Raw genomic sequence first — 23,701 nt, forward strand, 5'->3', positions numbered from 1 at the left:
GTAGCAAAACCCACGTTGCACCAAGCGCCCTGGAAGTTTCTCGGCTCAGACGGTGACACCTCTCCTGGCAAAGCCCCGCTCCGGAGACGCGGAGACGAAGGCCCCACCTCGCAGCGCGCGGGCCAAGGCGCCGGAGGCCCCAACCGCGCTCAACAGGAGCCGGGGAGGAGAGAGAGAGAAAAAAATAAAATAAAAATAAAAGGAAAAAAGCAAAATAGGGGGAAAAAATCCCGGGGCGGCGGGCGCCGGGGGCCGCGCGCTCCCGCAGGCCTCAGCCCAGCGCCAGGCTAGTCGGTGCCGTTTCCTGCGCCGCGTCGCCATGGCAACGCCGTTCGCTCCCGCTCCCCGGCACTGGGCTGCGCCTCCCTCCTCTTCCTCCTCCTCCTGCCCCGGTTTTCTGCTCTCTCTCTCTCTCCCCGCGCCCCCTTTTCCCGGCTCCCGGCCTGATTCACAGGGCCGCTGCCGGGTGCCGTCGCCCGCTGCGGGGCGGGCGCTGCCGGCCACCGGCAGCGTTTGCCGGCCGGGTCCCCCTGGCCACAGCCAAAAAACAGGGGCGACACGGGGGAGCGCCCGGCCCGCCGCCCCCGGGACGCACTCCCTGCGGAAGGGGGCTCGGCTCGGCGGCATCGCCTCGGCTTCAACCGCCCCGGGGACGACAGGGCTCCGCGGCAAGGCCGGTGACAAAGCCGGCGCCCAGCTGGTCTCCTAAGAGCTCATCAGTCCTTAGGGTTTGGTCACCGTGCTCCGGGAACGGGACGGGTTGGGAAGGGGGGCAGCCGGGGCGAAGCTCATCTCCACGGGGTTGAGAACCACTTTCCAAGGCGTAAAACGCCGTTTCAAAGAGGACCGTGACCGATATTTTCTATATCCAGCGGGGGAAAGACAAGTAGATCCAGGTTAGGTGTTTGGAGATGATCTTAGGCAAAGAGTGCAGAAACACAGGAGAAGACGTGTACAGGGTGAGAGACTCTCTCCGAAGAGGGCAAGTTGGACAAACACTTTTACAGGCTTGTCTCCTTCTCCAAATGGACTACATCTGACAGTCTCCAGAGGTCCTTTACTGCCTTATTTTCTACGACCAACAACTAAAAAAGGCTAAATTTCTCATTAAAAAAAGTAGCTGAGCCAGAACCATGGGTGACTCAGGATTTAATATCCTCAGTTCAACATAGGGGAAGAGAGACGTAGGGAGACCAAAATGGCAATGGAGGAAGCAGAGAAGCTAGAGGGAGAGGGAACGTGAAGAAGAGAGAAAGCCCTTCCTGCCTCCGGCTCCAACAGCACATCCAGGCATGACGACAGAGCCAGCCACAAGGAAGAGAGGGGTTTTGAGAGCATCCTGCAGGGTTAGATATCTCCTTCCCATTTAATATCACAACATTGCGTTTGCCCTTAGAAAGCCCCAACCTTAAACATCAAGGATGGGGCTCGTGCATCCCTGCAGACTGCCCAGCACCGAGCACCCTTACCTCACCCTGCCTGCCAGCTCTCCACCAGGACGGAGGAGTTCCTTTGGGTTGTTTTGCATTGTTTTTTTGTGCCTTCCAAAGAGCTGCAGTTGGAAATCAGAGGCTGGGTTAATCTGACCTTGTCATACATATCAGATGTGCAGCAGAAACAGCCCTCCAGTAAACGTTACCACGACATTTGGGGATTTTTTTTCTTTCTGTTTTACAGCAGACATCTGCAGTGGGAGAAGAGGGACGGAGGAGAAAGGAATCAAAAGGAACAGGAATTCTTCCGACAGTCAATTCCCACCAACTTGAAGCTCCCCACCCCCAAGTCCCAAGTTGCTCAAGGTCAGATCGAAACCACGATGGAGAAGAGCAACCCAAAGAAGCACAGGGCTGAGGACTGCTCAGCTTCTGGCGTGCACCTATCCCCACAGGCACCCGCTCCAGGCTCAAGGTTTCCTTATGTGCAGAATCGCCCGGACTTAACTTAAGGTGCAGTCCTGCAACTGCTGCAGACGCTTGCTCTGGATGCCAAGCTTCTTTCAGAGTGGTTTAAGTCAATTAGGAGCAGGTTGAAGCTGAAGTGAATTAAGGCATTCAACCCAAAATATGAGTGCCTGCTTGAAGGAAAGGGGAGGGGAAGGCAGCTCTGCACCACTTTTAGCTAAACCAGTGCAATTCAACCAATATAAATCTGAAAACAGACAAGGCAGCATCCTTTTTCCCTCCTCCTCTCTGTTCTCACTTCCCCCCCTTCTTTCCCTCATGCTTCCCCCGTCCCCTCCCTGAAGACTTTCTCCTGCTGTTCATCTCTCTTCCCTGCTTTCTCAGCCCCTCTCTCCTTGCCCACATGAGCAAAGGGGCTGCGAAGCAGTTGGAGATCAAACTCCCGGCAGCGCAAAGGTGTCAGATCTGCAGCGAGCTCCAGACAGCTCTGAAGCAAGGGCAGAAAGGAGCAGGATTGGGAAGAGCCAGCTGTTTCCAGGTGTGAGCGCAGCATGGAAAGCTCCAGCACCTGAGATGGCAGGAGAAAACACCTCTGCAGCACTCGCTGCCAGATCAGGCTCACGTCTGTCTGAGCTCTGCCCATATCCTGCCCCCTCTCTAGACCCAAGCCAGGGCAGGGAGACCTGGTGTGCCCGAGCAGCCCTTCTGACAGCACGCGTAGGGTTTAGTGGGCATGAGGAGGGAGATGTCACGTAGCAGCAGGCATCCCGAGCACATGGAGCATCACTGTACGTGAGATGCTCACCTGCTTCTGGGCTCTGCTGTCATCTTCCATGGGAGAACTTTTTACAGCCCAGTTTTTAAAAAGGTGTTTAGCAATCTATAAGGACTTTTGTTAATACAGGAGGATAAATTAACATGGATGCCACAAGGTATTTTCAAAATTTAAAAGCACCTAAAATACCACCTCCCATTCCTCCAATATATATATTTATATATATATATATATATAAAAGAAAATAAAAGTCCTCAATCTCTCAGACTGACATCTGGAAATTTAAACCAGTAAGATCTCAATTCTCCCAGAGCTCGTCTAGCTATTCAGATGTCAGCCTCCCTGGAACAAGGATTGCTGCTCACCAGGCACCTGCAGAGTGGGCTCCTGCTTGGCCCCATGCTGACACCCTCCACCTGATGGCAGAGAGTGCTCCACACTCCTGTGCACACCAGGAGCCCAGGAGGCAGCTCCAGCTGCCATTTACCAGCTCCCTTTGGAGAGGGGAAGAGTACAGAGAGGATTAAGCAGCTCTGTGCCTGGGCTCTTGGACCATATGGAGTTTCTTTGATGATTCAGAGTAGCTGCGTTCTTTCCCTGGAGCTGCGAGTAGGCTTTGCCCCAGGAAACTGGGGAGGGAGAGGAGGTAGAGGAGGAAGACAGCAGCCCCTTCCCACGGCGCTGGGGCTCCTTGTAGGTGATGCTCAAACTCTGGCTGCCTCCCTCCAGCACCAGGGCTCCCAAGCTCTGCACGAAGGTGCCTGCCATGCTCTAGCTGCTACCAGCTCTGAGGAAATCACACAACCAATCTGCGCTAGGAAAACACCATCATATCAGAACTCAGTACACCCTGCTGCAAGCTACAAGCTGAGCTACACAATCCTCATCCCTGGAAGCTCTCTGCAAAGGAGCAAAAGCACCATGTATTTTCAGAGATCTCTGCCCCAGGAGGATTATGAAGTTAGTCCCCATGGTACTTGGTATTGGCTGCTGTCAGGAAAAAAAATGGAGGAATTGTTGGGGAAGGACAGAACAAACATGACATGGGGATAGTTAATTTGAAAAGCTACCTGAGATGCAGGTCACTCACTCCTCACCAATGCAAATGAAGCGGTAAGGCTGGGAGACATCTTGTGCTCCCTCTTCGGGTTTATACCCAGATAACTAGATCACAAGACTGAGCGACTGCAGCCCGCAGTACCCACAGCATCCTCCAACCTGCAGCTGCAGCCTTTTATTTTCTGTTGGCACCAACTACAGCAGCTTGGACCAAGATTCAGAAGCCACAACCCTCTGAACCTGCTGCACTCATAAATGATGTGACTCCGGAAAGAAATGCAGCGTGGACCCTCTCCCTATGGAGCACCTCTCTCCCATCTCCATCTCCTCTCCAGCCCCTTCGGCTTCCGAGCATACCCGCCTACTCGCAGAAAGGCTTTCTGCACGCATCCGACAGAGACGCACTTGCGCCAGCATCGCCTGGAGAGGAGGGCTGAACGCAACCTCTTCTGTAGATACAGCAATCTGTGGGCAGCTTTTCCCCAGGCTGCTGCACAAATCTAGGGTCAAAATTAGTGCCAAGAGCAAACACAAATCCCACTTCCACCACCACCAGCTGGCTTCAGGGTACCACCTACAAAGACCATGCTACTGATGGAAACAGCACAATGCCAAGTGGAGAGCTGTTGTCTCCAGGGGTTCACAGCACAGCAAGCTCCCAGTCATCCCTGCATGGGGTCCCTGCTCCAGTGAGTTCATGAGACACCAGGACTGATACAGACATCCCGAGACTTGAGTGCAAGGCTTGAGAAAGCTCCAGCAGACTCCACAGCCATCCCTAATTAGACTGTATTCCACACTCACACAGACAGCATCCTTCAGCTGCTACTTCCCTTATGTCCTGGGAGCAATGACAAGAATTTAATAGATTTTGAGGAAATACAACAAAGATATACCGTAACTATCTACCTCTGTTGAATGGTTAATAATAATAATAAAAATACAATACAACGTAGGGAATGACTGAAATACAAAACAACAACGAGGAGTGACCTGAAACCGAGATGTGCTAAGGGTTAAAGGGGAAGGCTGGACATGTAGGACAGGAAGCTAGATTCAGTTCCTGGCTCTGTCACTGACTTCCTCCATGACCTTGGACAAGTTCCAGGGACACCAGATTTTCAGGCAATTTCTGCTCCAGCGTGGGCCTAGCCTCACCCACGCAGAGCCTGGCATGGCAGGCAGGATGGTGAGCCTGCTGGAAAGTCGAATCCTAGGTCAGAGCCTCAGTTCCTCACTCCGCTGAAATGGCATCACTAACGCTGCCTGTCTACTATCCATTTTCTAGCTGATTTGGCAGAGGCACTCGGGTAGGAAGGAGACGACTTGCATTTGTGCAACGCCCTGGAGGCTGGGAGAAAGTCGTTCTCCTCCGGAATGGCTTGGGGGGTCCAGGAAAAGTAGTGATGGAGACAATTCTCCTTAGAACCCAAACAAAAGCGTTGAGTGTTTGTGCAGAACCAGATAGGACAGTGGATTCATGGGTCCAATGCTGTTGATGGAGGTCAGGCATGTCACTTAGGCATGTTTAAAAACAAACAAACAAAAAACAGAAAAAGGATTGAGAGAGACCCAGAGGGAACTTTGATTTCTGGCTGATGCTCCAGGGTGGCCCTCCTGCTTGCAGGGCTGCCTGGAGCCTGAAGCTGCCCTGGAAGGGGCAACGTTCATGCTCCAAAATGCCACGGCAGGTGCAAGGTGTTTGCAGAAAGAGGCAGCAATACACCCCTGCTGCCTGCCGAGCTCTGGTGGGCACACACTGAACCAGGCTGCCCAGTCCTCTGCTTTAGTGTCCCGGTAGTTGCACAGCCATCGGTCAGCACAGCTTTTTGGAGACCCTTTGGGGGCAGAGCAGCAGAGTGAGACAGCACCTAACCCTGCCACATTAGCTCAGATCCCCACAGCCCCAACAGCAACGAGAAGGAATGGAAAAATACAGAAAGGACTTCAATGAAGCCTCTGCATAGAAGGGCTCACACCACATTTTGGACCCCATTTTCCATCTTTAGTCCCCTGTCTTGAGAGCTGGGCAGAGTATCCACAGCAAGAGAGCAGACCCGAGCTGCAAACTTAAAAAAAAAAGAAGAAGAAGAAGAAAGAAAAGAAAAAGGAAAAGGAGAGCAAGAGAGAGAGAGCAAGAGCGCGCAAGAGAGAGAGAGTGTCTGACTACAGCCCTAAGGGCTGTCACAACAGATAAAACCTCAGCCAGGCTTCGCAGTTTGAGCTCCTGCACGCTAATGCACAGCAGAGCTAAAAATACCGACGTGTGGAAAAGCAGAGGCTGCTGTTGCTGCACTCGGAGCCGATCGCGGGCGTCAGCTTCGCAGTGAGACCCGGCGAGCCAGATGTGCGGCTGCCACCGCAACGCCAGGCGCTGGGCAGAGGCGCCCAGAGGTCTCCCCAGAAAACCCAGCAGCGATGCTTGCTCTGCTCGTGCCGGGTGACTGTGCCCATCAGAGGCCCGACTTGTGGGAGAGCCAGGTCAGGTTTGTGCTGATGTGAAGTAAAATATCTGGGCCACACACTTTCGCTCTGCAGGCAAAGCAGGCTGGCAGCGCAGGGAAGGAGCGGCGGGCCGCGGGGAGAGGGGATGACGAGCTGAGAAAGGGCAGGATAAAGCAAGGGGAGCACTCGGCATTTCTGGTTTGGTTTGAGGCACTGAGGCATGAGACCATTTCCCATGACCGGGCCAGGTGACCCCTCTCTTCCCGCGTGCAGGAGGTGGTCTTCAGCTACGCCACGAGCCTGGGGTAAGGAGGGACAGTGCAAGGAGGCTTTTTGAGATGAGAGGCAGGACAGACCCACAGCCTGATTCCTAGGGCTGCAAGCCCTGAGCCCCCGAGCTAATCCTTTCTGCGAGAGGACGAGCTCATACCTCCGTTGTGGCACAACCTCCTCGTTTACCCAGTAGTCTTCTCTGCAGCCATCGTTACCCTATCTGAGGCCTGGGAATGGGAACATACTTAACCATGCACTTCAGTTCCATTGAAAAAAATAGACTTTAAGTGTGTGCTTGAATTTAAGGACATGCTTGAGGGTTAGCACGTGATTGTCTGCATTCAGCAAAGGTCAGTCTTCTGAACTGGTGCCTCCAGGGTGCACACTCAGGACCTCATCCTCCCAAACCCGAGGAGGTCACTCAGGTGTCACGAGGCAGTTACAGCCCCCATCCCCTCCCTTTACTGCAAATTTAGACAAAACTCACTGCTCTTGGGGATGATCATCCTTCAAGACACTGATTAACAGCAGGCATCAAGCAATCGTCACTTTCTACAGTAGGTTTGCATGGTCCCCAGCAGACATCAAGAAGAGCAACAGCCTGTCCAAAGCCACCAGCTCTGCAACGACAACAGAGAAGCACATCCACAGCCTGGAGGCTGACTGGTCTCCATGAAAACACACAGCTTACAGGATCTCGGTCTAATTTTGGAAACCATTGCAATGATAGAGGCCTTCCAATGATAGAAGGTCTCCTTCCACTCAGAGACAGACCAACAGATTACTTTCCATGTGCTAGGCAGACTTATACTCTGTCCCACAAATGTTATGGACAGACACAACTGGCTCAGAGTCACTCGGCCCAGAGATCTGAAGCCTGAACTCTACCAAAAGGCACCAAAGACAGAGCCTCTGGTGCTCATCTCATGGCTAACACGGCCTGTGCTGCCATTCCGTGTCTCACAGGGCTCAAATCCTGTCCTGAACACCAAAATCACACTCCAGGGTCCTCTTCTCCACTAACACTTCCAGTTCAGTCCTGTGTTACGCCTTCCACACTGGCACCAACCCACCTGCACAGAGTGCAGCAGCCCAGTCACCCCATGCTTCACCTAATTTCTATTCACAGTAGCGTCCAAGACACCGCTGCAAAGTCCCTGTGGATCTGTTTCAAGGTGCATTATCAGCATATTTGGCATTTGAATCATGCTTAGGACATGCTTCCCTACAAAAAAAAAAAAAAAGAATTTATCTTGCAAGCAAACCCCCTGCCTCAGAGGCTGCACTTTCTAGCAGGCATCAGTGGTGCTAACGCGGCCTTTGGGCAGAGCCGAGAGTCCTGCTAAGCCTAACGTGCAGCATCAGCATTGCTGATGCCTTATGCCATGACAATTCTTTGGAGGAAAGGAGGGGAGGAGGGGTTAAAATTACAAGGAAAAACGTTCCCAGATTCAGTGAAGTTTGCAGACTGGAAGAGCAAAAAGCAGTCATCCAGGGGTACCCTTCACCGTGCTGACCCTTGGTCTGCTGGGGAGAAACCCCTCCCCTGAGCGTCAGGCAGGGAGGAGGGCAAGCAAAACACAGCCCGTGGCCCTAAAGGGACAAGGGGCCCCCGCCATCGCTTCGCGGGGCTCGCGGTTACCCCCCACGGAAGGGCCGGAGGAGGGAGATCTCCGTGGGAAGAGGCTGCCCACGGCCCGGCCCCAGCCCAGCCGGGTGGCACCACCTCCACAAGTTTCTCTGAGCCTGAACTGGCTATTTTCATCGTACCGGAGCAATCTGTTATACCAGGTCAGTTCCTGAATAACAACTATTTTTCCTGATTAATTAATGTTTCCACAGTACATTGAAGGGGAGGGGGGAATCAAAGTGCCTTACAAGCCCAGAGGACAGTCATGAACACCATACAGGAAAAGAAAGAAGATTTTATAGTAAATACATCATCATCATCAGTATTTATAGATTAGCCCAAGAGGATCCCCCTCCAAAATTGCAAACTGACCCAGCTACATATTAACCAGCCTCACTTGCACATGACTGAGTGGGAAAACTCCTTCTCTGACCCATGCAGACCCAGCACTGTCCAGCCAAACTGAGCATCTGTCACCCCTTTATAATTTGTTCTTCAGAAGGACAAGCTCCCAAAGCATCAAAACTCTGTTTGTTTGTTTTTTAAATCAAATAGACAGTCGCCAGCCAGCCAGCCCACCCTGCTCCTCACTCTTAGTGTCTCGAGGACTTTCCCAGCTCTTTTTCTTTGCTGCACACAAGCATATTCTTATTACATCTACATTATGTACATATCTTACACATCACCATCCGATTAATAACCTGGAGTTGGCAAATATCGCAACATTATCACAAGGTGTTGTGAAACCTATCGACTTCCATAAAGCCTCAGCTCTCAGAGTCCCGAGAATATGGAGGAAATCTCAGCTTCCATTAACAGCAACAACAACAAATCTCAGCCCCCATGGTTAGAGGAAAAATATTGAAAATATGAGTTGAGGTGCTCTAGACACTCAGAAACTAGAAAGCAAATACAAGTTAAGGTTTTATCACACAAATTTTACACCAAACTTTCTCAGGGCAGTAACTAGCATTACAACCATTTCTTATTTGCTTACATTTGAGGAGGTGAAGAGGATAGTTCCCAACAGATCAGCATTCATAACCAGAACCATTTTTTTCCCTCACAGAGTCAGGATTAAATGAGCTCTAGCTCTTTCAAAAATCTAGATGTCCACGAGGAAGTTTAAGCAGCAGCTGATCCTATCTAAGAACCTGCTGTGTTACAGCTCCCATTGCCCAGGGAGATGAGACACCCAAGGGGCCCTTCCAATGGCAGCTGTGAACACCCAGGCAGGAACCCCACTTCAATACTTCCCACAGTTCCCAAGAAGCAGCCCTGGTTCCCCACCTTTTTGACTCAGAAGACAGTTGCTAGCCCCCAGCATCTCTGCTGGATCACCATATAGCTTCAGCATCAAGCTGTTAATTGAAAACCCTCTAGAGGCAATAGTGTATCAGCTGCAGTCACTTAAGAAGGTCTCACACACCGTCAGCACTCTGTAGGAACCACTTTGCAAAAGGGATGGCTCAACAGGTTGTTAATGGGGAAATTTCCACCTCAGGATCTCAAAGCTGCCTGGGCCAGTGCCTGAAAGCACCTCCCCAGTTCTAGCCGGTTGATGCTCCAAGTGTTCCCATGTTAGCCCATTATTAAGCTGTTTTCTTTCTTTACCTACCCACTTCTAAATGGATTGCAAGACGCGTGAAACCAGGAGCATCTTACATACTTATCCAGCACACAATCCTGAGGGCCCAGCCCTGCCTGCAGCCTCAAAGTGCTGCTCTAGCAACTGTAACTAATAACAAGACTAGTTTCCCATGAATATGTTATCAATCAGACTCATCACCATCAACCTGTCCTTATTGGTCTTCCCAGTAGAGGTTCAAGAAACAAAAGGGCTACCAGGAGTCCAGAGAGCACTTCAGGCTTTCATATTTAACAGTATTTTCTTCATCAGGGTCAGGTCCATGAACTGGCAGAGGGAAACTGCCCCACAGCATTCTCTTTTCTGGTCTTCCGGGTAAGCCAAGAGGAGATGGACACCAAACACCCTGGCCAGGTTTCTGGGAGCATACACACTTGCAGGCCACCAGAGGGTTAATAAGGATCCGGCAAATAGCCTTTCAGAGAGGTCTGATCTGTGTTGCACATAGCTATGGACCTCCTCATGCACCCTCAGCACCTCAATTTAGGAAGCCATCAAGACCTGGGATTGGAGCAGCTCCTTGAGCTGTGTTTGCAGAGGAGAATCAGCAAGCACATTCCTCAGGCTCTTCTTTTGTCAGAGCCAAACTCACACCAAAATATTCTGCTGTGGGGAAGGGACCTGTGAAGTTTGGCTGCCTGGGTGTGAGATACCCAATGGTGATTAGAGTGAGGGCCATAAAGCAGCATGGACAAACGGCCCCAGGAAAACCCATTAGCAGGGGACACACAGGGCCATCAAACTGAGCAAATGGAGCAATGTAAGCTGACTCTGCAGCAGCTACCCAGGCTGGGCTGGCTCCCCAGCTGACGTAAATCAGCACGCATCAGCTCCCATCTTTTCCTGGTGTAAATCCAAGTCACTCAGGAGCGTCTATGCACAACTCTAACTCCCTCCCTCTCAAAGCCTGGTGGCAAGAGTGGCTACACAGCATGGAAAATTTAAAAGAAGAAAAATCTTCAGACATAAGATGTGCAAACTGACATGCCTCCGCCAGCATCGCCTCCGCCCTGCGCTCGTCTGCCTTTGCAGCCGGTGCAGCCTGGGAAGGGCCCGGGGCCCCGGCGCGCGGCGTGGCGGCACCCGGCACTCTCCCTCGAGCCGCGGCCACTCAATGCCAACCTCTCTTACTGTCCATTAAGAAAACGCAGGGCTCGTCCTCCATCTCGCAGCAACCTCGAATCTCGTCGCGCCAGGGAGCCGACGTAGCCCTCTCTGTCCCTGCACCCTATCTCCAGCCTCGCGCCCGAGCCCTGGAAGCCTGCAGCCATCGCAGAGAGAAGCGGGCGGCTGCCAGGGCAAAGCACAGGGTGTCGGGCAATTCAGAAACCCCCAAACTTGCCTCGGTCCAAACTCCTAAAGATGCTCCTCAATGCAGCACAGGGGAGGCGCCCTGCACCGGCGCCTGCCTGCCCGCTCCTTGCACACTGCTGTCATGAATTTAGCAGGCCTCTCCGCCAGCTCTGGCCTCTTGAAATTCTGCACACTAATAAAATCGTAACTAATTTACATCCAAGATGGGGAGTGAGTGGCAGCTGTTGCTATAGCAACCCTCTCCCGAGCCCTGGCTCCTGGCTGCCGCGCGCAGCTCCGAGACGGAGAGATTCGATGCCAGCTCCTCTGGTTCGAGCTGGCCCCGGCCCCGACGGCAGGGGACACCCGGAGCACCCGACCAGTCCCGCGCGGGGCCCACAGGTCTCCCAGTGTGGGTGAAACCAAGCACCGCTGCCCCGAGGTCCCACCGCGGCGGGGAGATGGGGTGCACGGGGGACGTGGTCACCCCGCTGTGAGCCAGCCCCGGGTATCCTGGCCTCTTCTGGGCCCTGCTTTTCATGCCCTCCATCCCTAAAGGTCTTTCCTGCCCTGAGAGCCTTTAATCACCAGCTCCTGGAGTAGGGGACTACACAAGAAACCCTGTTCTCATGTAGAAAAAATAAAAAACAAAATAAAAGGGACAACAAAGCAAAATTGCTCAGTGAGCTACAGAGCTTTGGGGAAACGATGAAAAATCTGAGCCTCAATCTCAGCAACAGAAGGAAAATTTGCAATTTGTTTAACATTTAATGTGGTTAATTTTTTTCTTAAGTTGGACGGATGATTATTCAGTGCCTGACCTACGGAGGGTTCTAATGCTTCAGATATTGCCAATAGCGCCTTCCCCAAGACCTTCCCTCGGCTCCAATCAGACTGGGTCCTGGTTTATAGAAGGAGCGCAGCTCCTAGCGTGAAACCCAGACTGGTCGCCAGGGCTCCACTGTTCCCCAACAGCACACAGAAACATCACATCTCCATGGTGAAGCATTCAGCAACGAGCTGCTTGAGCAGAAAAGCAATCAGAGGACATCATTTCCACCAGCCAGCCAGCACGAGGAAGGAAAGAAAGCAAACTCCCCGTTTATGTAAAGCAAACAGCGGACACTCAGCCTGACTGTATCACCTCCAGCCTTCACGCTGGAGCTGGGTAGCTGCAGCATCAAGGACGCTGCACTCTGACCTGTGCAGACAGCGCCTGGATGCAGATCCGCTCACGGCAGCGCATGGCAGACTCGCTGAACAAATGTATCTGGTTCCTGGGGCCAGATCCTGCTCTTGGTTTCAGCTCGGTAAAACTGGAGGGATTCAGTTCTTGAATCCGTACAGCTATCCAGGTGGTGTAATGGAGAGGGGCAAGTGCAGGCATCTTGGATACATGTTGGGGGTGGGGGGGATGCACTTCCTCGCCCGTGGACATACTCCTCGGGTCTTCCTCGGACCAGGATCCGGCCCACAGCATGGGTACTCCTAGACTGATTATATTTTCCTTGGCCAAGATGTCAAGGAGGTATGAAAGCTGCTCTGCAGGGACATTTCCCATGTGTCACACATAGGTGCCATGCCACGTGAGCACCGCAAGCCCGGCATCCCGGCTGTGAAGGCTCCTGGCCCCATCACCTTCTCCCCACTGAAAGACATCCTTGGCATGCTTTGGGATCTATTTATTCCTCGCTCCAGACCTCAGCTGCCTGCTCCGTCACACAGGGAAAAACTGACTCAGACCTTCCCAAGATAAGGAGACCACATCTGCAGCCCAGCTCCCCAGGAATGCAATCAAAATAGCGACTGGGAGGCAAGGCGAGGGAAGGAGGGGGGCAGAATTTTTCACTGCTGACTCCGACCCCCTGATGGACTGTTGCTATGGAAAGACTGCAGCGAGCAGACCCAGCTGGGGTCCTGCTGAAGGATTTTCCCTGCTTGGCCTAAGGCTAGGACTGGGGGAAGGCAGGGAGGGGGAACGCTGAGAAAGAGCTTGCATCCGGCTGCGACAGGGCTCCCCTGTTATCAGGTGTGGAGCTCACCTCCTTCTTGGCCGAAGCATCCCAAGACATTTTTGCCATCCAGCACCAGGCTCAGCTGCTCAGCAGCGTTTGAAGCCTGGCGCAGGAACAAGGCTAATAAATTTGGTTACTCACTAACGACAGAGGCACCAGGCAAAGGACAGAGAGCCGGTAACCTAAATGCTGGCCCGTCTTCCTCCGAGATTGTAAGGTCTCTGGGGCAAAATACCTGCACCCCAGGTCCCAGCAATGCCCTCGCGGTACCATCCGAGCCCACACCAGGGAGCTCACAGCTGCCGGGTCACCCTGGTGCTGACAGCCCCAGCATGGCCAGCCGGAGGCGGACACCCTCGGCGTCAGCACAGCCAGCTCCTCTCGCCTCCATCCTGCTTTCAAATCCTCCATTTTTGCAGGAAGAAATAGGACAGCGATTTCTCTCTTATGGGGATAAACAATAAAGAAGCTAAACAAGTCCCCTTCCAGGCTGACATTTGGGGGGAAATTTGTGCAACTTACTGTTAAAAAAATGTTCAGTGACAGCATCGGGTCAAGCTCTGCACAGCAGAAAACCACTCGGCCGCCACAGCAGATCTTTTCCATGCAAGCTGCAGCCCAAAGGATCATTCGAGGGTGGGATTCATTCTGCGAGGACCACCAGGGACACACGCAGGGCTGCTCTGCCCCTCCAAAACCCTCCCTGCTCCCTGTCCACCCCGTGGACCTACAGCCCCATGACGTGTCTCCTGCTCGGCAGCCTCTTGAACGGTTTCTGCTATAAAATTCCTATTATTGAACCCTCTCCTAATCAACGGGAATATCCTGCAGGCAAAAACCAAGCTCTGGCTAAGTTTATATGGACCCACTGCAGAGCCGAGCGCTGGCACGAACGCTCACGGCGGGCGCCGCATTCGTGGATACCTGCCCGGCTGCAGGCACTGGCGCTCTGCCTGTGCGGGACCCGACCCCGGAGCTGCCCAGCACAGGCAAAACACTCAAGCAGCAATGTACCCAGGGCAACCCCCGGGCACAAGGCTGGAGGTGGCAAACTAAGGAAAACATGCTTGTTGGTTGAGGGGTGCAGTCAGGAGAGAGAGCTGTGATATGGGGATCACACCAGGGAGAGCTTCCTCTGCCCACCAGGGCCACCTCTGCCGTTTCCACTGGCCGTGGTTGCAGGTTTCACCGAGTTGGACGCTGCACAACCTCCATTTCTCACCTCCAGTGCATTGAGATGTGATGGAAAAGGCCAGAGCTCGACGCTGCCTACTTATACCAGAGCTTGGAATCGGTTACTACAAAATCTGCTGCCAGCAGCAAGCACCCAAAGGAGTCGTCACCCCTCCTGCTGTCTCGCTGGGAGCTGGCAGGAGGGGATGGACAGCTGCTTTTCCATAATCATTTCTCCACCGCTGACGACATTCTGGAGCTAATTTTCAGAAGGCACCTTGGGAAGAAGAATGCATTTACAACAGCCGAAGCAAAAAGAAGAGCATCTCCTTCCAGAGACCAAAGATGCAAAGCAAAATAAAATGTTGCTTCTCGTTAACCCTTGCTTGTACCTAAGCAAGCAGTGCAAAAGTTGCTGGTCAAATCCTGCCCCAGTTCACAGTGCTGTAGCTTTGCTGACAGCCTCAGCAAGAGGAGGAGAAAGCAACTGCTTCCTCAGAGACATTTCTGATCAAAAATCCTCCCTTCAGGAGGGATCTTGCCCCACTCTGATGTCAACGTAAGTTTTGCTGCTGTTTTCACTGGGAACAGAATGAAACCAAGGTGAAGGGAGAGAAAAGGGTCAGAATGAAACCACAGGCTCTCCGGGTTTCCCCCAGCAACGCAAGGACAGGAGTGACCCAGGTTTGACCAAGGCACTCTGCAAAGTGCCCTGGGTGCAGATCCCCACCTTGCTCTGGGGATAGCTCCAAAAAGCACCCCCAGCTGGTGGGGGGAACAGGGAGCTCGAGAGGTGAGAGGGAAGGAGGAGGGGGAAACACCACCTGCTTATTGATCTAGCGATATGAAAAGGGTTTTTCTTCTGGTTCCCGAGCTAGAGACGGGAACCTATTGGATAAAAACCCTAGCTCTCCCGCTGCCCTGCTTTCAGCCACTCCAGGCTGCTGTTTAATTAGATGAGCATGAGCCGAAAGGCAGCTGGGCAGCCAGGGAGGGGCCCGGCTCTCTGCGCCCCATCGTCGGGGCGTGCTGCTATCGGAGGCCGTGCTCAATGCCTTCGGTCCCCTCCCAGCTCCCCGAACGCCCGCGCGGCGCGCAGAAGGCGCCGCGAGCCAGGCAGCACCGCGCCAGCGAGCAGCGTCTAGTGCAAGCGGGCGACGCGTGCCAGCCCCTCTCCCAAACCATGGGCAGCTCCACAAAGACGCCTCTGCCCAACCCGTCCGGGTTAAAGTCAGCCCGGAGAGGCCCAGCGGGGACCCCCTGTGCTTCCTAAGCCATTTGCTGCTCTCATTACTATTAACCCCTTCCACCCAAATCGTGAGCAGCCCGCGTGAAGCCCAGCCACGCGACAGGGCTCGTTTCGCGCTGACGTTATTTTGCTCCTCCTGCATTGGCCTTAGGTTCGTTCAGTAACAGTCTGGCCCTGAGCGGCCGTGCGGGGCCACCAGGTGCCAAGAAGGCTTAATGGTGGGACCGACATTTTTCCTGTCTGCATCCTATCTGGGAGAAACTGCAACAAAGTCATGACGGATTTGCAGCTATTTTCACACTCCTTTTCCCAGATTAACACATGGATTCACTTTCTGTTCAGCCGTCTTAGAGCATATTGTTTTGTCTCTGTCGCAACCTTCCACTCCGGCATCCCAGAGCTTTCCAACGCCCCACTGACGGGTATGGGATATGAACAGCAACAGAGGGGCTCACTTTAATTAGCGAGCACTTCTTAATTGGCCTGCAAGCTCCCCAGCAAGTGAGCTAGTATTTTATCTTCATTTTACAACCTGAGAGCGAGGAGGCAGAAGGAAGGCCAAGGGACGTAAGACCGAGGTCGGTCAGCAAGAAGGTGGCAGAGCAACGGAGAGATGCCAGGAGTCCCCTCTCCATCTCCTGCACTGACCCCAGCAGTGATCTTACCTAGCAAAAGCTCACCAAAGCACAGCATATTTGCACAGAATAAAGGAAAAATCCCAGATTCCCCGCTTGCATAAATCAGCCTCTCTCCCTTACTATCAATGGAGCAACACAGATTTAAGGAAACTGGGTTAGATCCATATCTGTGTTGGGATGCAACACTCACAGGTTATGCAAAGTTCCCCTGGCTGATGCCAAATTACACCGAGCAAAGGATCCTGCCCAGATGAGGCTTTTTGTCGAGGCTTTACCGGGGCCGCAGGGTAAGCCGTTTGTACTGCATGCTGTAAAATAAACTTTCCAACAAAACCAGGATGCAGCTGTTTCAGCTGTTCAGCACAAGGCGTTATCTGTGAAACAGATACCTCGGTTCAGCCTTACCTACCACTCCACAACCAGCTCTGGCACGGCAGCGGCAGCACTCGGCTGGCTGCTATCAGCACATCTGTAACTCATCCATGCTGGAGCAAACTTACGCCTGCTGGCTGCGAGGGAGAAAGCCAGCGCCAAGGGCCCTTCCACTCTCCTTCCCCTGCAGCGCTCCAGCCGGTCTGGTCTCAGCTGGCTGCGATGCAAGCAGGATGGCACGGCACGGCCCTGCTTTCCTTCCCTGCCACGGCTCTTCTGTCCCGACCTCTTTCCGCGAGCACGTGATCCCGGGGCTGGTGTGGGAACCGGGGCGAGCAATCGAACGGAGGCGAGCTCCCACGTAACGGCAGCACCCCTGGAGCCGCGGGGCTCGCACACAGCGTGGCTCTCCAACCACCCCCAGATCTCTGCAGACCGAGGGGTGAAGGGCTGGCAACCCCAGTGGAGGCAGTGGGAGGGCACAACCCCCGCCCAGGCCAGGCRGGATGAGCGAGCAGAGCCTGGACTCCCATTTCCCCCTCGGTGTCCTCATTTCGCTGCTGGCCTCTCGGGAGGGATGCTTTCCCCCTGCCTCTGCCTGGGAGAGACCCGTTAGCTGAGATGCCCGTGACCCACCACGGGGAGCGCTGGGCCCTGGCCGGGGACCTCCGTGGAGCCTGGAGAGCGATGGAGGTTGGCGCGGAGCCGCTCGCAGCACCGGCAGCGCTGGCGGGCTCCAGGGCTCCCTCCTCCAGACGAGTCCGACGGGCGAAGCTTCGCTGCCGTATCGCAACGCAAAGCGCTCCCGGCCGCAGCAGCGCCCGCGCGTCCCCGCTTCGCCCGCAGAGCCCCGCGGCGCCACACGCGAGCTCCGGAGACCCCGGGCACCTGAAACCGGGGAGCTGCACGGAGAGCTACCTACGCCTCCGCGCAGGCCACCGGCGCGGGTCCAGGCAACTGTCCGCGGGCGCAGAGCGGGCGCAGGCACCGACGTCGCCCTCCGGCTCACTGCGTGACTCACGACGGTTGCCACGAAGAAGTCAACGTTTGCGAGCAGCTGCCCCCACGGAGGAACGAGAAACTCCCTGAGCTGTTCCCTACGCTGCCTCGCCGGGGGAGCGGAGCAAGCTGCGGGATCGCCGGGGGGCAAACGCTGGCCCGCAGAAAGGCGCCCCCGGGCCGCCGGCAGCGCGGTGCGTACGCGCAGCGCGCCTGGCTGACGCTCCCGCCAAAGGAGACGGTCAAAAGCAAGCAGCGAGCTGGGCACCCAGATCTACCGGATTTCCTTTAGCTTCTTTAAACCTGCAGCTTCAAAGCTGCCCACCTTCGTGCAGCAGCGCGCCGAGCGATCGACAGCGGCGAGGGAGCAGCGGGCGCTCGCGCCGGCCCGGCGCGCGCAGACCCCGGCCCGAAGCGGAGCTCTGCTGATGGCAAAAGCCCGCACGCGCGCCCAGGCCGTCGGCCGCGCGCCGCGTCGGAGGCGCTCGGCCGCAGGGCGGCCCCGGCCCCGGCCCCGCGGGGGGACGGCTGCGCCCCGCGGGCACGGCGCAAGGCCCCGCTCCGGGGAGCCGGGGGTAATTATACGCCGGGGGAGCAGCAGATTCAAACCCTTGCTGACCCCAGGCTGAAGAGTTCTCCTGATCGATCACGAAGATGCTCTTTCATTTTCCTCAGGCGTTTCGCTGACGGATGGAAAAATCAATGCCCTGCCGAGGAGTCGGGAGGGGAGGCGGAGAAAGGGGGGACAAGTGAGAGAAAGGGAATGAGGGAGGGAGGAAGACAGCAGAGCAGGGGGGACGGGGCGAGAGGAGAGCCCTGGGCAAGGGGAGCGAGGTCCGGACGGCGCTGGGAGCGGGGCTGGCCTCGAGGCATCCGCAGGCGTCTCCTGCCCCTGCTCCGCAGCCCAGTCTGGGACCTTTGCCCCGCGTGGAGAACCAAGCGCGGAGCAAGGCTTCCCTCGGCTGCGAGCCCTGCTGCCAGGGCACCGCCGGCTCCCACCGCGGGGGCCCTCGGCCGGGCCGGCGGCTCCCCCGGCCGCGCGCGGCTTCGGCAGAGCCGACGGAAGCCCCAGCTCAGCGCGGCGGGGCCAAACCCAGCTCCCTCCCCGCAGACTCACTGCCAGTTTCCATGGAAACACCTCCCGGTTTCCCATTCGACGGAGGCATCCCCAAAACCCTCGGCCAGATTTGAGGGAAGAAACCCTCRGCCAGGTCCTCAGGGATTTGGGGTGCAAATTCCACATTGGCTTGCTTTTCAATCAGATCGCTTTGCTGAGATACCCCAGCTCTGACCCACTAAATCCTTGTGGTCCGAGCACCATCTTGGGGTCCCATCCTGCCCACGCACCTCGGCAGGGCTCCCCAGGCCGGTCTGGGGCAGCAGGCTCCAGCACCTGGGTCCTGATGGGTGCTGCGATCCCAGGACCATGCTAAAAGGAGACTCTGCCCCSCTTCGGGTGGGTAGATCTTTGCTAAGGACGAAGCTGAGACCCACAGAGCTCATTTAGCTTCTCAGTTGCTCCRACGGCTCCGGGTCTCGGAGCCTCTCCGTTAACCTCTGGTCCTTGTGCTCCTGACACATGGGCCAAAGCCACGGGAAAAGGCACCTGGGACTCTCCCCTACGGCCAGGGGAAAGCCAGGTCCGCTCTGCCAGGCACAGATGAAGTGGCAGCTTGACTCAAACCGTTGGGGGTTTCCAGTCTTTTCTTCCCCACATCCTATTAATAATTAACATAACAGCAACGAGACTGGCTTTTAAGAGACTTCACTGCYGTGGGCTGCGTCACAGTCCCTCTTCCCGGAGCAAAGGTTTATCCGTTACCGCTGGAAACCGGGAACACGCTGCTCTCAGCCAGAGGTGCTGTCCTCTGCGGGAACCCGTGTCCGGGTCCCCGCCGGGCCCGCGCGCCGCGTCTCGCCTCCCGCAGCTGACCCGGGGCAGCCTGTCCCCCGCTCCTTCCCCAAAGCCCGCTTTTGCTTAGAGGTGGCTCGTCGTGCCAGGCCCGGGTGATTTTTGTACCACAAAATCGCCCCGCTTTGCTCTCGCAGGCTGGCGGGACGGGAGCTCCCCRGGCAGGAGAAGGCAGCGCCCACGCCGAGGCGGGCCTTGGATTTAAAGCACAGAGCTGGCGGCTGGGGGGTCTCTGCCCACCCGTGCACGACCCCCGGCGCCTGCAAAGCAGCATCCAAGCCTGTACCTAGGGGACGAAACACGAAGCAATTCACCGCACGTTGCTTTGGGGGGGATTTCGGAGGATCTCCGTACGGAGAACCAGGCGCCTGGTCCTTTCCAAAGGGGCAGGGGCGCCTTCTGGAGCAGCAGGGCTCCYGGCGTCGAGGGGCCGCCGGGCGCGGGGTCGGCAGAGGCCCGCGCGCTCCCGCACGCCCGGCAGCGGCTCGTCCATCACCGGGCTCCGCCGCGGCCCGCGCCGTTGCCACAGAAACAACCTCCCCCCTTCGGAGGCTTCAGCGGGGTTTCGCGTGCGTGTGCGCGCGCCTCTGCGGGTTTCCGCGGTTCTTTTTTTCCCCCCTCCCCACTTCGGGGTGAGCACACACGCGCCGGCGAGTTTTTTTTCTCTTCCCCGGGAAACGCTTGGCACCGGGTGCCCATCAGGTGCAAAGCAAGCGTGGGAGAGGCAGACGGACGGAGGGAAAAGCAAGCGCTCGGGTGGAAGCAGGGTAGTTGCAAGGCTGCTGGGGGCTTCGGAAAGGGAAACGGGCAGGAGAGGAGCAGGAGAGAAATGCAGCCGCGGTGCTAACTAATCAAAATAAATATTTATAGGGGGAGAGCTTAAAAAACCCTATTTTGCATCGTTGTAATAAATTATTCATCTGCCTGTTTCTCCCTGCCCGCCTCTGCTGTCAGGGAGCCGCGAAGGGGGCCGAGGCGCGGGGTCCGGCGGCGGGCGAAACCCACGCGGGTCACCAGGGGGGCTGGGGTGGGAAGGAGCCCTCCGACTCCCTTTTCTCTCAGATTTCGTTTCAGCGAAGGCAGCAGTTTCCATCGGGCTCGTCGATGCCCTGCAACGTCCTTCTCAGGCGGTGGGGGACACACAGCTCTGGCAACGCACCAGGCTGCCCCGTCCAAGCAGGAGCTCTCTCTTGCCACCTCTCCCCGCATGCCCTGATCCACAGCCACCAGTATCTTCTTGCGCCTGCTGAGGAAGGCACCTGAGCAAAGACAGCCGGACAGGTCCTATCCCCCTGCTACACCCGCTGAGGAGCCACAGATCCTTAGGCTCATGCATTCCCACGCGTGGCCGAGCTGACTGCTGAGCCCYGCACCGCCTACTGACACACCGCTTCCAGGAACCGCGCTCACCTTCATGTTTCCACCCTTACATACACACACGTGCACACAAGTGCACACAACACCCTTCTGCAAAGCTCACAGTGGGTTGCCATCAAAGACCCTGAGCAGCATCTATCAAAGAAGCTCCCAGACTCAGATGTTATCCTGACCCTTTTAGGGGCAGCAAAAATCATGTATTCTGGTCACTCCTGCATGTCCCAGTGCTCTGATTGCAGCTGCCATCATCTCCCCCAACATACAAGGTCTGTAAAGAACCACCATGCAYGAAGCAGAAGTCTGTGGAACAGAGGTTTGCCATGGTTATTTCCAGGCTTGCTGCAATGGCACTAGCTAGAATTGCTGCAACAGTGGTGAAAAGCAAGAAGAGAAAAAGAGCTGAGCCTGGCAGAACAAGCCACAAAAGCTCCTTGCCTAGCTAAAGGCTTCCAGCACATGGAACAGGAGGCAAGAGGGCTGCAGAGGATGAAAAATGCTCMTCTAGATCACCCTGCTACCCTCCACTCCCCTTCAGCTGTTCCTGACAGAGGCTTGTCTGACCTGCCTCTCCAGCAACTCCCAGCCTCCCAGAGTCTCCTCTGGTGCTTCAACCGTGAGATATCTGAACATCAAACCTAAATCTCCCTTGCGTTATGGTTCAAGCCCATAATTTCTCGTCCTACCCACAGTCRGACCCAGAGAATAGTTTATTCCTATCCTGCTTGCAGCAACGACTGACATATTTTTGAAGGCTGTTATCACATTTTACCTTCAGTCTTAGACTTTCTCATGAAAGATGAAACTGAAATACAGGTTTGCMATGGGGAGGAAGAACAGAATAATATAGAGGGTTTCTGGATCACATGGAAAAAACAGAAAACCCAGAACAAGGCAGGGAGCAAAGGAAACGATAACAAGCAGCATGTAACACTGAAGACCTTAAGTGGCAGTGGACAAGTTCAGGATACAAGGAGAGATGCTGGAGACACAGACCAATGGAGAGGAAAAGTAATGAAAAGAGGGTTGTAGTGACACGGCTCAGAGCACAGAGACAAAATGGGTCCTGGCTTCCTATTCATGGCAATGCCAGAAAGCAGTTACAGCTTATCTACAAGCAGAGGAGAGGAGCTACCTGGCCTTGGTTTTGCTATTACTGCTACTCATGGCAGGTAACATGTCCCCTTGGCTGTAAGTGCTGTCCAGCCACGCTGGTGAGGTGCGCTGGAGAACCATGGAGACACCACCAGCACCAGTGTGCTCATCACTCCTTTACGTGGCTGCATGTGTCAGAGGTGCTTACAAGAATGAGATAAACTAATCTGATAGTGGAGAGGGTAGAGGGATAACACTGTGGGCACGGATATCGGGAAGAGAAAACAAAGGCGAAACTGCAGCYGGCATCTGCTACAGACCCCCAGGACTCAAGGAGGGAAAGAAAGAACAAAAAGATTCCTGAACCAACTATCAAAGCACTTGCAAACACAGGATACTTGTACTCAGGGGGCACTTTAACCACCCAGACATCTGTTGGGCGACAACAACATCAAAACCTAGTCAGAATGGTTTCTTAGTTGTGTAGAGGACAATTTAAGATGAAGGAAGTAAAAAGGCTCCATGAATCTACTTGCCAATACAAAGAAACTGTTAAAAAACAATTGTAATAGGGGAAGTTTGGAGGCAGAGATCACAAGCCACACAAATTCATCAGAGCAAGGACACAACAGCGCAGGATATTTACTTCTTAGCAAATGCATTGCACAAGGGGACTAAGGGACACACTTCAGCCAAGAGCGTCCGAGCTGCAGCTGTTCACAGCACCGCTGCACCTCGCCCCGGGCRCGCAGGCCCTGGGCTGCATCTGACAATGCAGGAGTCAATAAGGGGCAGAAAGAGCCTCCCAAAACGGATGGGAAGAAAAGAGAAACAGAAGGAATAGTCCTCTGCATCAGAAACAAGGTTGGTGGCAGTTTTACAGACCGGAGTCATGGCGCGAGGTCCGCGTCCTGCCGGGCTGTGCCACTGCTTTGGCTCCTGCCTTTCCCGTYGCAGACATGGGGGCATAGGCATGACATTGCATGGAAAGGGTTTCACAACGTCCAGAGCTACTGAGACACAAAACGCTATTGCAAAACTTGGAGAAGCAAAAGTAAACATATCTGACAAGTTTGTATTGCACGAGAAGGGTTTCCCCCTGTGCACAGCGGTTGCAAGCACCACTTTGGCTTCCAGAGAGGAAAGAAAGAAGCGTATTGGGGCGGGGGGTATCTATAAACTCTTGGAGGAGGCTGGAAAAGCTCTAGCTTTAGCCCTATTATCAGTGCTCCACACAGAGCCCCAGAGTTCAGTGCAGCAGCAGGCTGTCCACGGCCACCGAGCAGCTGGGGCAGGGAGCAGGACTACGGCACGTGGCCTCCAGCYCTCCCACGCCGCAGCCTGCATCCCTGGGCACGTGCCTGCCTATCCACAGGAGCTCGGTAAATTAAGGCTTTGGCCCTCTATAATGAGGTTTAAAACTAGCCAGGTTTTAAAGGTACCTTATGCTTAAAAATGAAAATAGAAAATGCTACCAGATGCCTAAAATATACCTGCAAAGCTGATCCTTCGGCATTAAGGGGACTGAAGTTTCATGGAATGTCGTTCATGTGAAGCGGTTGGGATGCACTCGCTGAACCTCAGTTTATCCCCAGGATCCTCTGGACAATGAAGGGAAAACATCCCCCCCCCTGCTTTCCACACCAAAAGCCAGGACCTCTTCAGGCTTCCTGGTTACCTCCAAGAAGATGCAGAAACTGGAGACTTCAGCTTTGAACAAYGTAAGTCAGAAAAACACCATCACTTGGAGACAGGAAAAACTACTCTTCTTTTGGCCACATTTCCAAAGGTTGTTTCCCATGTTTTGGCTTTAGCTGAAGCACACTATTTCCCATTTTACTTATGCAAAC

At 54.8% G+C, this 23,701-nt stretch overlaps 1 protein-coding gene and 1 pseudogene across 1 annotated transcript in view; both read right to left on the reverse strand.

The window, feature by feature from the left end:
- Positions 1 to 13,450, reverse strand: part of LOC146584196 (uncharacterized) — a 16,246-nt pseudogene extending 2,796 nt beyond the window's left edge.
- Positions 1 to 23,701, reverse strand: part of NTMT1 (N-terminal Xaa-Pro-Lys N-methyltransferase 1) — a 93,579-nt gene that overhangs the window by 64,229 nt on the left and 5,649 nt on the right. The window lies entirely within an intron of this gene.

The sequence above is a fragment of the Rhea americana genome, unplaced genomic scaffold (genome assembly GCF_003343005.1).
Source record: "Rhea americana isolate MKP2758 unplaced genomic scaffold, rheAme1 scaffold_97, whole genome shotgun sequence".
Taxonomy (NCBI): Eukaryota; Metazoa; Chordata; class Aves; order Rheiformes; family Rheidae; genus Rhea; species Rhea americana.